Source organism: Lepisosteus oculatus, chromosome 11 (genome assembly GCF_040954835.1).
Source record: "Lepisosteus oculatus isolate fLepOcu1 chromosome 11, fLepOcu1.hap2, whole genome shotgun sequence".
Classification (NCBI taxonomy): Eukaryota; Metazoa; Chordata; class Actinopteri; order Semionotiformes; family Lepisosteidae; genus Lepisosteus; species Lepisosteus oculatus.
Genome location: NC_090706.1, coordinates 16989917 through 17005454, shown reverse-complemented (window position 1 = coordinate 17005454; position 15538 = coordinate 16989917). Strand labels below are relative to the sequence as shown.

At 44.3% G+C, this 15538-nt stretch overlaps 1 protein-coding gene across 14 annotated transcripts in view; it reads left to right on the top strand.

Annotated features, from left to right (window-relative positions):
• Positions 1-15538, top strand: part of nfixb (nuclear factor I/Xb) — a 202478-nt gene that overhangs the window by 95134 nt on the left and 91806 nt on the right. The window lies entirely within an intron of this gene.

The window sequence follows — 15538 nt, the reverse complement described above, 5'->3', positions numbered from 1 at the left end:
TTTTGCAGTTCCAGAATAAACCCGTCAAAGAGTTATGTCAAGGCAGGCAATGCTGTTGTACTGAAATTGATCCCGTTAGAAGAAAACATTTAAATAGCTATGCGCATTTATAAAAACATCGCATTGGATATTTCAATGGGAAGCTTTCTTTGGAAGCTTGCTTTGGCTTCAGAGTACAGGGGACATCAATTGGTAAGGTGATATTAATGGTTATCAATAAGACTTAACACAATTTGCGTAGTTGTAACTGAGCTTACTCAGTTAAGTTGTACACCTGTTAAACGTACTGTACGCACTGTTCTTATCAGTATGTATGGTATAAGCTAATACTTGAAATTACCGCTGGTACCTTACACTTTACAGATCCCACTCTGCAGTTCAGTCCCAGAATAACCAAAGGCAGATTTAAAATTTGTTTATTTTAATGAAAATAAAAGTCAAGGTAATATTAGCTCCTCTTGCATGTACATGATTAAATGAACTTAATATGTTTACCTAGCTGGGTAACATTTAAAATGATTTTATGAGGCTCAGACTGTTCTAAAAATGGTCTTTCTCCCTGACGTCAGTGTTGTTTTTAAAAAGCAAATGATTAAGCTTGTACATATTACGCGCCTAAATAGAATTTTTTCTTTAATCAGCATAGGCACGGAAACCCGTCATTTATTTTAATCCTCTGTTTCTGACAGTTTTGTAAAGACACCACTCGCTTCTCCCAGCTTTGATGTCTATGAAGGGGGCAAGAAAAAGTCTTTTGCTTGTAACACAAGAGTGGATCTATTGTCATATGAGCAGCATAGTCATAAAATGAATGAAAAGTGTCAAAAGGATTCGTTAGAACAAGAATGATGCAGATCTAGTATGGCACTGCCAACGAGCACTTCCACTGTTTATTTGGTCTTCGCATAATTTGGATTGCAATCATGCGGAATTATTCCGCAATTTAATAAAGCAAAAAACATATAGGTCTTAATCGGGGACGGTGCCTAGACACAGTGGCTGATTATTATACAGTTTTCTTCAGCTTAGTTTTCCTCCTTGCCTTTAAATATTGCACAGCAATTTGGGACAGCTCGGCAGAAAATGAGCTCAGTATAAAACCAGTGGGGTAGTTTTAAATGTGGAAAGAATTTGCAGTCGTTAACAATGTTTCTGTGCCCTCAGTACCTACAACTGGCAGATCTCGGTCGAAAAAATCAGGCTTCGGCTTAAAATGCACACTTCATTACAACAACCCTGGAAACTGTTAAACTGTAAAATGTTACCCAAGTATCCAGGGATTGTTTTAATTGCATGATTTTATTTTTTAGATTATGAGACCTACAGGAGAGAGATTCCTTTCCCATGTCTGTCAGAGAGCACTTTTGATGAAGGTAGACACCCTCAGAAATTTGCAGGATTTAATATGCACAGTTGTCACTTACTGTACTGTGATGCTGTAGAATAGGGCAGTAGGATGTCTTCCGTCTGGTTAATTTAGATGGTTCTTGTTCTTTTCTCCATACTATTATTGAGGAGATGAAGAATACCAGTAATACAGTGCAGTGCCTTGGACATAAAAGAACTATAGTTTTAATTAGGTGATTCTTTCCCCATAATATCCCCCATTCTTGGTTTTACTTCACTGACTCTAAAAGATCTGAAAGTTCTCTTTTTCCTAAAATTTACTTTGGGTCTAAAAAAAACAATTTCAACATTATGAAAGCGTAGTTCTTTATTTCTTTTTTCTTCGTTCCAAAAGCATGCATACTGTATATGCTTCATTTAGTGACAGCATGGCGACAGCGCTGTATTTGTGTCTGCCCGCGCTGGAGGAGCTCCAGGCTCCTGGCTGGCAGTGACACAGCCCTGAGCTCAGTGGGCAGAGCTTAGCAAGAGGTAAGGGGGTTCTGGGGCTCACTTGGTACTTCAGGCCAGAGGTACACCCTAGGGCAGAGGGCGGCTCGGGGGTGTCGGGGGCCCACTGGGGACGGCGCATTTCAAGTAAAAAGCGAACTCCCCTTTACATCCGGCTAGGCTGGTGCATTGCTCATCTAAGAAACAGAGTAACAGCATAAAGAAAGATCTGACGTCTCATTTGCACGCCTGGGTGTGCTTTTTATTTCTTGCACTTGCTTGTTTCCAGTTGTGCAGATTCATTATTGCCCAGATTAGGGCAATGTTCGGGTGCCCAGGTGGCCGTGGCACACACAGCATGGCATTTCAGTCGCCCTCCAGTTCTGGTTTTGCCAGTGAATACAGGCACCTTTCTTTAACCCCCAAACCCCCCAACCCCCCTTCCCGGCCGTTGTGCGCTGTGGGCCAGAGCGAGCTGCCTGTCGGAGCGCTGCCGGAGCGCGCTGCCTTGGAGCTGTGGCAGCCGGATTATTTCCCGGACACCTGGAGCGAGCTGGGCCTGGGAGTGGGGTTAACACAGCGCTGGCACGATGGGTCTCCTCAAGGGCTCCCTTTCTATCAGGGGCGTTTGGGATATTTACTGTGGAAAACATGTTATGCTTTATAGGCTATTAAAATATTGGTTTTACTAAGAGCTTATAAACAGGACTCCCCGCAAAGGTAAAAAAAAAAGTAAAGTCGACTTTAACCCCTCCTGTCTCCCTGCTGCGCTTGATGCAGATGTTAGTCCACATGTGGGCGCTCACAGCAGAAAAAGCCTTTTCTTCTTCGTCAGCTTCTGCTAGGTGCCTGCGTGATTCCGAATGAGGATATGTGCTGTCATTTAAATAAAGCTTGGCCGTGTATATCGACACGCGGCAGAAACATTGAAATTCCTCTGCTCCCATTTCAGACATAGACCCCCTTGAGAAATATATAGAAATCACACTAAAACATTAATTGATTGAGTATAAACATTTTAATTTTCTATATAAATACACTACCGAGCAAGTCTTAAGCCCAGCCAAGTAACAATATATTATTATTATGATTATGAGCATCATCAATGTATTTAAGGCCTCCATTAGCATTTTCTGCTGTGCTTACACCTTTTACTAATAAAAGTTGCAGTGGGACAGAAGAAACCAGGCTTGTCTTGTAACCATCTTACATTCATATTGATCACGGTCTTCAACTCCAGATCAACTGGGATGAGCAACCAGTTTGAAGCTGTGTTTTTGCATGATGACAGAAGAAGGCAGGACTGAGTGAAAAGAGCAGAAGAAGATAAAAGGCTAAAGCCTTTTGCACAGCAATGTTTGTTTAAGGAAGGGAAAGTAGTTCAGATCAAATAATGCATTACTATATGAGAGAGGCATTGCAACATAACTTGTTCTTTATCATCTTACCTACTTGCACATTTTGCATCATCTGCTAAATTTGTCAAGATTCCTGTGCCTTTCTTTCCTGCAGTTCAGTCGAAACTCCCTATTAACTGTAGACGATGTCTCTGATTAGAGCTATGGTAATGACTGGTTTAAGATACCAGTACCACTGCATTAGATCCCGGGTTGCCCCCCCTTGCTTGTCCATTGGTCCTTGTTACTGCTGTTTCCATAGTAACAGAGTCACCCAGCATACCTTGCCTGGGTGTTGTCCAGGGTGCTTCCAGGACAGCCCCAGTTGGCATAGCTGTGCCTGTTTGTTGTTGTGACTGTGACTCCCTGGCTACAGAGTGCAGCTGCTTTCATTCAGGGAGTTACGGGCCAGTCTGTGATGTTAACAGCTAAATACTCCGTCTACTTTGGGAAGGACGGTATCTGATAGCTACAGCAATACACAAATGCAGACGTTTCAGCCATCTGAAACTGTGGCCAGCACCTTTCCATCATAAATGCAATATATTAACACTCTCTCTGGCCAATGGGCAAACAGCCACCCCTGCACCCAATTACCAGGCCTCTCCACAGCCTGTTAACCTGACCAGCAGCTGTTACTGAGCTATTGAGCACAGCGCTCATCCTGGGAAATCGCTGTCAACCCAGATACTTGTTCTTTTCCCTGGCAGCCTTAATTGGTGGATTTTGCTGAGCTTCTGACCTCAGCAGGTTCGGGACCTCAACTACAGGCCGTAGTGACTCCCTAAAACACAGAGGCTGTTTTAGTGGCAGAAGGTGAATGGGGAAGAAACCACTTCCCCTCAGAGACATCGTCAAAAGTAGTTTTCCTCCAAGCCACCCCCTCCCCATCTCTCATCTTGTACTAGATCGTCAGCCATGGCGCCGGGAGCTTGTGCCATGACTCTCAGTTTACATTACTCAGTGGCTAATGAGGTGTGGCCCTCTGGACCCCTGTTCAGCCAATTTCCCTCGCGTCAGTCCCGCCTCGCGGCACGTCGGCACATCACAGCAGCTGGAGGAAACCGGTCAGGCGCGGAGTTGTGCAGTCGTGCATCTTGCAGGAATCACTGTGCTGTAGAGTGGTCCCCTCTGCAGGTGTCTGGAGGGCGATTAATCAGGCACGTCTTCGGGGAAAATTGCCGAATTGCAGGTGCCACTGCCAAAGACAGAAATTGAGGGATTCAGAGTTTTTCCAGTTGTACCCAAGTGTTGTACATCTTGGAGGCTGTTCTGGCAACATGCTGCCTATTGCCCTGCTTGCAGCAGTTTATTGGAAAAGTTTACTTAAATAATGCTTAAATAAACTCAGATGTCTTTGGGATTACTGCCACGTGCATGAACAGTGTAGAGGTTTTCTAGATGTATACAGTCAGACAAGGCCTTTATTGACTGTGCTTTATTAATATATAGTGCTGACAGCGACCAAGCAGTTTCTCCTGTTAGCCTGTCCTGACCTGTTAATTCGTTAATAAAGAGTTATGAAAGTGTAGGAGGTTCGCAGAATCAAAGGGGTGTGTCATTTTAAATTAATCTTTTCCTCACAGCTTCTTTTTTTTATAAAAAAGGAATCTGCCCTTTCTGTTTTGGGAAACAACTCTGTACTGGTGTATGAGGGATCATATTCTTCACAGTGGCAGAAAATGTTGTGGTGTTAGTGAGGAGCGTGGAGTGTTAGATGGAGGTTTAGGGCCTCAACAGCACCCTCAAGCTCAAAGAATATTAGAGCCAAAGCACAGTGTATATTTATTTTGAGCTTTTAAGTGTCCCTCAGACATTTCTAAGGGTAGGCACACAAATTCTTTGGATGTAAAGACGGGACAAACGACCAGGGCCCACCGTGTGGGCGCAGCGTGCCGTAGTATCTGTACTCAGACATGCAAGTGTGAGAGTAACATGCACAGTGCTTCTAAAATTCATTTCTAAAAGATCAATTCAAATTTGGTTTAAATGGCTTTGATGAACAATAGAGGTCTTAACCCTCCTTGTTTTAAAAAATATTTTAAAACATTTCCTGTTATGATTAACGTAAGTGCATTAGCGATCAGCTAAAACATGACACAAAGAAATCTGTGTCTGTGTTTGTGAATTCGGAAAGTTCCTTTGTGTGGCTGTTAGCTGTGAAGTGCTCTCGAAGTGTCTGTGTGTGTTAGCATGTGACAAAGAACGAACGAACGCCATGTGGCACGTATGCCCCCCCCCCCTCCACACACAGACGTGTGCATGCACGCACATGGAGCCCTCTCCCTGATGCCACATGGTATCCGTGCGTGCCCCGTCTGGGCGCGAGTGCACTGGGCTGCAGGGGCGGGACAGGCCGGCTGGCGGCAGGCTGTGTGCACTAGCCGGCTCCCTGCTCCGGGGGCGCACCGGGGGCCGCAGCCGGAGTGGTGCGCCGGGGAACCGGATGGTCTCGGCCGCTGGTGTGGGCCATCTGATGGAGAACGGCAATCTGTCTCCGCAGCACAGGAGAACGTGCTTACAGACAAGATTCCCAGCAGCTGCAGGAGCATTTCATTTTATACTAGTACTGCTGCCCTCACTGGCACCACCTCTAGTTACTACTGCTGCTGGGACGTTCCTGATGAAGCACTAGTACAGCCTTTGCTCGTACTGCGCATACTGTCGCTGCTTCTGCTTCCAGTTCCACTTCTACAGTCAGGACTTTCACCACTGGTTGAAACAGTGATGAGAATTGTAGCTTATCTTTTTATTGACAGAGCCAGCCCTGATGTTGTGATGACAGAGCTGGGACAAGCACAGAACAGAAAATGCCACTGCTGTTGTGTGTTGTGAGTTCATTACATTGAAGCTGCAGTCTAATATGACTAATCCCTATAAAAAATCCTTATTAGGTTTCTTCATCATCTAAATTTTACCAAGCTGATGTGTAGTCTCTGGTCGTTGGATGGCATATATTCCTTGTTCTATGGAGGGAAAGAGAAGCCATGTGAATAAAATATTTTGTCGTGTTTTTTTTCTTGCATACAAAGTATACATTTGTAAGAGGATACCGTTATTTTCTTTAAATCATAGTTATTGGGGAGAGGGATAAGGGAAACGGCAATTTCCATGACACGACCAGGTTTCTTTCCCTTGTGTAGATTTGGTGTGTAGTCTTAGTCGTATTTGTACTGCAGATGAGCTGGAGGAGAGGGAGAGGAGCGATCGGAGATGAAGGCACACAGTACAGTAAAGAGAATTCAAGGGCCTGGGTGTGGGAGGAGGGGGAGGGTCGAGGATTCCTATGACGGTTTTATCACAGAGCTCCAGCTTTAAAACCAACATGACAATGAATTACAAAAATGTGTGCCTTATTTGCGGTAGATTTTATCTGTGGTTTTTGGACGGAGAAGCCAGTAGTTACAAAAAAAACATGCAGTGCTTGTTTTCTTTTTTTCTATCCCCTCTTTATTTTTTAAATTTATTTTCTGTGGCTTGGTTTCCCAGCGCGCTCATGTGTTTATCCAATCAGTCTGTGCGACTCTAATCCTCCTAATACCTTCCTCCTTCCAGCATTTAACTACCTATGCAGAGCTCCCTCCAAAAAAGTCATCATAAAATAATAAGAGCAAAGACCAACAATTCAGATATATTATAACTCTTAAAGGCTGAACTCCACTGAGGGTTTTTAAAAGCATGAAAATAGTTTTAAATTAAAGCAGACGTTTTGGTAAGTTAAATGTATTTTACATTTCTTCTATGGTTAGGCTGGACCTGAGTAAATTATGGCTAAAGATGGAAACAATCAGATTTCCGTCTTTACCGGATTGTATGAATGATGGAGAGACATCCATCCATCATCTAATTGCTCTTTCCAATTCAGGGTCGAGGGGGAGCCAGAGCCTGTCCCAGCAAGCAGCAGGCACCAGGCAGGGTACACCCTGGATGGGTCGCCAGTCCATCACAGGAGTGACATACAGTCCAATAAAAACTCCCACAAAACCTTGCAACTGACCGTATCAGTCAGCATGGGGTTTCAGGAGTTGTACAGCATTTTGAATCTTGGCCTTTTACCTGCAGTTTAATTGGCAGTGAGGTGAGGGAGTGTTGCTGAAGCAGCAGAGAATAGGTGTGACCTCCCCCTGTGAGCCCTGGACATTCTTTCACTTTGTGAGGGCTGTGTCATACATCAGAATTTCATCAGAATACATCAGAACTATACAGCACTCATTCCGACAGTGGGATTGGGACACTTGGGCTTGCAGTTGTGAGCCTGTGTTCTCTTCCTCTTTTCACAATAAACAAAACAAAAAGCTTGAACTGGAGAGGAGACGCCCTCCTTCAGGGAAGAGGCCGGGCTAACTGCTCTGGTGCTGTCGGTAATAAGGAGTGACGCGCCTCCTTTTTCGGTTATTTCGTATCGCTGCCATCAGTTGTGTCACTGAACATGCTACATAAAAAATACATATATGTGGCAGTCCATTTTTATGTCACTGAAAGATTTTAAAGGGGGCTCCTCTTAAGTGTTTGGATACCCATCCATTAGATACCTTTCCACCACTCCATTGCAGAGCACACACTGACTCAAATAGACGTGCAGCAGGGCACATTTTCCCAGAAGCCAGTTAACCTATCAGTATGTCTTTGGACCTAGGAGGAAGCTGGAACACATGGACGAAACTCACACAAATGTAGGGAGAGCATAGAAACTCCACACAGACAGCACCCCAGGTCCTGGAATTGACCCCAGGGCCCCAGCGCTGCAATGCTAACCTCTGCGCCACCTTGCCACCATATTTTTTTATCCATATTGAGAAATTGTTGAATCATAATCTTCATCTAGGTGTAGTGAAGTGGCAGGGGAGTGCCTGTGAGGTTTTATTTCTTGCTTCAGTGTAGCTTCAGTTCCCTGTGGTGCTGCACAGCAAGGTGAAAAATGTTCAGTGAAAGAATTAAATCGCAGGAAACCTGAAGCTGGAGAGCAGTGGTGTTCAGGGCACTGGTACTAAGCAAATCGAATGTGGTTTGCGCAAACTGAATGTGCGGTACAACTGGAAACTACCGTACAGATACATTGTAGAAAAGGCAGCCCAGGGTATAGGTTAATATTCTCTGTCCGGACTCTCTCTCAGTTAAGGTAATTTACCAGGTGATGCCAGCTTGTTTTACAGTATTTGTGATTTAACTGTAACATTTTCAACTGACTCTAAAGCAAACAAGTTCCACATTCTCGCACATCACACACATGAGATTTTCTGAATCATCCTGCACTCAAATAAAATCCTGTATGTTTTCTCACTCCCGCTCTCGGCAGCGTTGGCTGGCTTCTCTGAAGCGAAATTACAGCACAGAGATGCTTTTGTGATGTTTTCAAAGGTGTCCACGAAAACACGGTTTTCTGAAGAAAAAAACTATTGGAGGCTGTGTTTCAGCCACCATCGTTCCATAATGTTTTTTTATTTTTGTGTGTGTATATATATAATACCTGTAATATTAAAAAAAAATCTCTTTTTTTTTCTGGACGTTTGGGAAGTGACTTAGTGTTTTCCAGTAAGGCTGCTCGTGTTGCCATTGGAAGGTGTACAGGGGGGGAACCAATTCAGCGGAATGAATGGTGAAACTGGATGTTCGAGGTGGGCTGGAGAAAATGTTTAACTATCGTTTCCAGTTCCTGCTTGAACTAGTAGTCCAGTGTGCCTCCGGCGTGCTTGTGTGCCATGAGTTTACAGGCAGTTTAAGATCTGTGCCAACTTCCTGTTATGAACCTGGTGAGTTTCTGTGTGCCCCACTGTAACCCAAAGTTTGACATTCTCCAGGGTTTTTTAATTTCTCCTGATCTGCTCGTCAGCTACAAGAGGGAGACTGGAATATGACTAAGATAGCACGCTTCAGTTTGGCTTGATACAGAACCTTTGTTGCTTTGAGCACCTAAAAGAAGCAGAACTATGCTTTTGTTATCCCAACACCTTTTCTGAACTACAGGGTGTGATCATCAGTGCACCACAGGTATTTGCATCAGGATCCCATGTGACATGAGGCGTGGGTTTGTGCCACCTCCTTTTTGTGCATGGTGCTGTATTTCAGGTTTTCCCCTGGCTATATTTTCCTTTGTGTTAGGGTTTTGCACACGGGGAATAAATGCGGTAAAAGCAGACCATTTGTTTTTTCATGAATTAATTTCTCCATAATGCCTCCGAATGCAAGCCATTCTAAGCTGATACAGATGTGAAACACAGAGCTGGTGTTGAGGCTCGTGTGGGTTTTCAGGAGGTGGTAGGTACTCAAACTCCTCCTTGCCTCCTCCAGTCCCGTCTCTGACCTGCAGGCTCAGGAAAGATGTATCCTAGAGCACATGAATGTGGAGCTGAGTTAGACTGTATGCTGCTGTGACCTGCCTCTGTGTTGTGTGCTGTTCTCTACACTGTAAGTCCTCAACATGCTTCACTCTGTGTCATAGGTTATGTGTTTTATTTTTCTTATGTATGAAGACCCCCATTCTGAAGCCAAAAACTCAGCTTTGCAGCAGTAAGTTTCAAATTTTGAATGCTATGTTTTAAAATTTTCCAGTTGCTTTTGAACAGTGAAAGCATTCAGAAATGACGCCAGACGTGAAGTCCTGCATCTAATCAAACGTGTGACATATCGTGCACGCGAATACCGATTTAGCAATAAGAGCTCGGTGCGGTTACTCTGTTTTGTTTACTTTGCTTATTCCAGGTGACGTGTAGCTGCTGCTGCGTTAACAGAGAGCCTTGGTTCATGCTACGCGTTCAGGAGTTTAAAAAATAAAACCGACCTGGCTCTTATAAGAGCAGCAGCATGACGGGCAGTGCCGTCTGTGGCTTTCCTGCTGCTGTTGAAAAACTCCAGGTGAGACAAACATTTAAAAGCACCAGCCAGTTCCAGCGATTCTGTAATTGAAGGGTACAGCAATATAAACTGCGATATAATCTGCAGTTTAGATGAGTTATGAGGTTGGCAAAGGCAGATTGTACACTAGACGTCAGCCCTCCTATTTCCTCCTCCAAGTAAATGTATTTTTTAAAATATAAAAATCAAGTCAAGTGACATACCAGGGATCTCAGCTCATGACCAGGGAGTAAACAGCTCTGAACCGCATGAGCCTTAATTGGCGGCTTGGGCAAGGAGGCCCGGGAAGATGAGTGGGATCATTAGTCCCAGGAAGCCCTGACGGTTTTTCTTTTATACTAATTACAGACTGGGCGATGTGTGTGTGTGTAATGAAGGGGGCAGAGGCAGAGCAGGAGAGCCACCTGTAGCGGTGATACGGCACTGAGGGCAGCCCCACAGTGCAGAACTATCATTACCAGTGCCTTGATGTGGTCAGTGGCCAATAGCACAGCACGGCTGCTTATTACTCTCGTTACCGAAACTTTCACTGCTCTCCCTCACTCCCTGTCTGCCTCCTTTTCTTTATGCCCTGGCCCTCCCTGTTCCTGTTCGTCTTCCTTCCCCCGTCTCTTTCTCTCTCAGGCACTCTGCTCTGGGCCCTCTTTCCAGCTCCGTGATTCCCCACCAAGATCCCAAACCAGTTTCTGTTCATACCGCGTCGGCAAGCACAGGCAGAACGGTAGCAGATTTGTCAAAAAGCCCAGCAGGAGGACATTTTGTTGTATTCTTTAAAAGGATTGCCTTACTGGAAGTGGTTTGCTCTACTAAAATGTATTTTTTTTATTGTATCACTGACATAAAGTGAACTTCAGAGAAGCCCTAGACAGCCTTTCTGTCTTAAATCATTTTGTAGATAGAGGCCTATTAAAGAAATGTCATTTATTAGAATAAGGAAGACCTTAAAGTGTGATAATTAATCAATTCAGGTTATCCTTTTACGTATTCACTTACATTTTCTTATAAGAAGTATTAGAAAATCACGCAGTTCTTTGAAAATGTGCTTTTTATCTGAGTTTTAACATAGAGGCAGCTCGATGGCACTGCAGTGTGTTTTTAGTTTCCATAACTGGAGTCTCAGGTTACTTGATTATGGAATATGTGGTTATCCAGTGAAAGACGTATTTCTCTCGCAGTGGGCTGTTTGTTTTGGAATGTAATTATCTTTGTGTGAAGTTCAGTTTCGATACTGTCTGTTTTTCTCAATTACCAAGTAACATACCAAGCAATCTTGATCGAGGTATATAATAGCCTTGATTACTCTGCTTGCAGTGTAATTGCCAAGCCTTTCCTGATTTTCTTATTAGTAAACCCAGTGACAACATAACCATTTCAAAGAAAATGTAAAAGATGAAGCCCTTCCATGTAAAACAAAGTGATAGTTATGACTAAATTTAAAATGTTTTAATTTTTCAGGCTGGTTTGAAAAATGTTTGATCTTCAACAAAGGTACTACCACATACTGCATGGCATGCATCCATAAGCACCTTAAATCGGTGTTGGGAAGAAGAAACGATCTGGGTGAAGACTAACTCTGTCACTGCAAAAGGCAGATGTCAAAATTCGAGGTGACTCTTGCAGATACAGCACGCCAAAAAGAACAAAAGTAGCATGTAAAAGGAATGGGTCTCTCCCTCTTCCTCCATTTTCATCTTAAACATGTTCTTTTATCTTCCCCATCAAGCCTGTTCAGCAGGATCTCTGAGAAAGAGCAGGTCTCTTTATACCACCGGAGGGTTGGCATTTTTTGGAGGATCATGAGATTTCATGGGGAAGGTTCTGCCACTTTTCGGCACGCCTGTTCTCTCTGAGACAGACCGAGGTAGCCCCCTAGGCAGCGGTGGTAGTATTGAGAGGTGGCAGCCATTTGACATATGAAGGCCTTATACCGTTTTTGGAATTGTAGAAATGGACAAGTTAGGTTCAGGCAGTTTGCATCCCCCATCTGCCGACCTTTGTGGTGCTTCTCTTCTTGTGGGTAAAAGCATCTGTCACAACATGACAACAAGAGTCTTATTTCATTCTTACCTTGCATTTTGAATTGAAAGAATAATTAAACTGCAAAGTTATGTTAAACCAGAAGAGAAGTTGTTTTTTTGTTAATCCTGATGATTGTGTTGCCACAGATTCTCTGAGTACAGTATGTGTAACACATATTTGAAAGCGTCTTTATTCTCAGATGAAATGTGGAATCTGGGGTGAACTAGGGCTTAGCCTATTGATTTCTCTCTTTAAAAGAGCTGTAAGCCGATAGCGCTCCACAATTCACTGGCAGCCGTTTTGTAATGAGCTCCATCCTTAAAGAACAAACCCTTGATAATGCCTACCAATTCTTCAGCCTTAGCCCTCTTTTTTGTTGTTTCATTTTTTCTTTTTTTTACTCCTTTTTCTTTGGTTTCTTTTGTCCTTTAAGCCTATTAACACCATTGCTCAACAGGAGTCAGACAGAATCTCATTTATCAGATAGGTACCACTATAACTGCTGAAATATTGAAGAACAAAGCAATTGCAATTTGCGGTGCTAACTAGATTATTTCAGCCTGGTGCACCTCTGTAGATTGCCCTTGTGTTGGTATTTGTAGTTTTGGAGTGTGTGTTTTTTATTATGGGAATTCCAGAACTTTGATGAGACTTTGGTTTGCCTGTGAATATATACAGCCCCTGAGGCTCAGAGTGCAATGGCTCAACCAGGAAAAGCAGTCACCAAGCCCAGAGAGATGTCTAAGCCATAGGGGCAGCAGTGTGGTGCAGTGGTCAGGGATGTGTACCTGTAACTGGAAGGTCATGGTTTCAGATTTCCCCTTGAGACGCTGCTGTTGTACCCTTAAACAAAGTACTTCATCCGAATTGTTCCTGTGAAACGGCTCTATAAAATAATCAAGTCACTTTGGATAAAGGCATCAGTCAAATAAATTTAGTATAAGTGGAATTGAGATTTGTTTCAGACATCGCAATCTAGAGATGTCTTGCCAGTTATGGTAATGATGCAAGATTGTCCCCTGGCATTGAAGTTATTTGGTCAGAGTTCCCATCAGTGACCCCAGTGCCATGGCACTGCAGAAATGGGTAGCTCCTCGATGTTGGCACGGACTCGCCCATGATGCACCGTGGCGCCTGCAGCGATAGTGCCAACAGGGGAGCGTGTCTGCTCTTCCTCACTCTCACGGGGGCGAGACGAGGAGTAATGAATCAACCGGCAGCGCCGAGTGGGCCGGGCCTGAAGTGAAAAGGGCAAACACCAACGCCCAGAAGCATCGCCAGGAAACCCAGAGTCCCTTTTCCAAAGGCGGTTCTCTTAACTTTTGAAGTTGAGCGTTGAACCTGAGATTAGGAGATGGAGTGCTTTAATTGCTTGTCAGGGTTAGGAATTTGGCAAGTGGACTTTTTCTCCGACTCTCCCTGGCTCGTTTCAGGTTGGGAGATTTATTTTAGAGCCTCACCTTTTTATTCAGTACTGGTTTTGGTGGTGAGTTGGCGCAGTGGTTCTGCCACACTACGCCTGGGCCCTGGGTTCCGTCCAGGACTTGAGGTGCTACAGTATCTGCATGGGATTTGTCTGTTCTCCTCATGTTTGCATGGTGCTCTGGCTTCCAAGCACAGGCTTTCCCATGGTTCAGAGGTTAATTGGCATCTGGCAAAACTGGCCTTGTGTGAGTGTGTGCATGTCTGTGTCTGCCTTGCGACGGACTGGGTGTATCCTGCCTTGTGCCCGGTGCTTGCTGGGATAGGCTTCAGCTCCCCTGCGCCCTATGAATTGGCTCTAGTGGTTGCAAAATGGATGGATGTTCTTGCAGGGCTCTGTTCCTCCAAAAACAAGAACACTTCAGGAATCTTATGATGCAACTTCATTAATTTCATATGCCTTCTTTCCCGTGCAGTTTTATGTGAACTGGCACCAATTTATTAATGTTTTGTCTTCCTATGTCTTGTGGGTCATTTTGAAATGGGTAGAAGGCAAACATATCTTCTGTTTTATCATGTGGCGTTTGTATGTACTAGGAGTAGGAATAGTAGTAGTTTTATTTTTATGCCATGTGCTAATATTAGCGCACTTGGATTTATCTTTTCTTGTTCAAATTGGACATTATTTGTTTAAAAAACATCTTTGAGAACAGTAGGGTTTTAAGTTGGCCCTAGAAACTCAAGACCCTGTATTCAAAATTAATTTCTTATACTCCCATTTTTTCCTGTGGATATTTTAGTGTCTAAGCTTTTTGAAGCTGAAGGCCATAACATAGTGATACACTACTGTGCATGTGTGTTAGCAGTGCTCACTGCAAAAAATGTCTTGCAGGATAATTTCTTACTTGCGGGCTATTACTGCTTTTCGCTTGCAAAAGAGCATAGTTGCTTAGCTGAGACTTTCATGGGAAAGGCAGTAAAGTTTCCTTGCCATGCCTAGTGCCTCAGCTGTCGAGTGCAGATTACATGTGTCTGAACAGCCTACAGTAACTTGTGAGGTTACAATACCGTATTGTTGCCAAGCAGGGCAGCCTTTGCAGGTTACAGTGGCCGCTGGGGTGTGCCGGTGGTGTTTGATGTGCGTGTTATTTTACAGCAGGGCTGGGCGGGAGAGGTCGTTTCAGGTAAGTGTGCTTGCGGAGAGGAGGTGGGGTGGGGGGGCTGTGCTCTGGGCTCACAATGACAGCACTGTGGGAGCTGTCAGGAGCGGCCCAGGGGAGGCAGGTGTGGGCCTGAGCAGGCCCGTCGACTGGGGAGTGCCTCTCGGCCTACGGAGGGCGGGGGGTAAGCGAAGGGCCGGGATTAGTGGACACCCCTCGATCCTCAGTCCTTATTACTCACCTGTGCGCTGCAGCTGTCACTGGGGGTAGGCAGGGTGCGTGCTGGAGATTAATACTCCCGCACAGAACGTGCTCCTTTTATCCCCAGCTTCAGATAATCTCTCTGCCTTATTCTCCAAAACCATGTTTGACATTTTCTTTATCTCCCTCTTCCACCTCCTGGCAGTTATACACTTTTAAACTTTTCACCAAGATTTCCAGGAGATCGGGGAGCAAATTGTAGCTCTGGGGCTAACTCAGCTGGTGAAGGCAGTAACAGTACATCAGGTTGGCGAATTTCTGTACAATAATTGACACATGTAGAGTTGAGGCTGGACTGCAGTCCTAAGAACTGCCCCCCCGCGGTTACCAGCACGCTTGGTGAATTGTTTTTTGTAAGGTCTTTTTCCTCATGGTCTTTCCTTTCTTCTTGGGCATTTGGGATTCATTGTGGGGAGAAGAAATGTTCAACTGAATGCTTTCCCCTTGACCTCCGTTTCTGTTCTGTTCGCTTTGACTGTCTCATCCCATTAGCATGAGGCTGTGATTAGCACCCTTAACTTCGTTAGTCCCTAACTCAATTTTGGTAAACTCATGACTGGTTTTTACAGTGCATTCCAGCACGTTCTTATC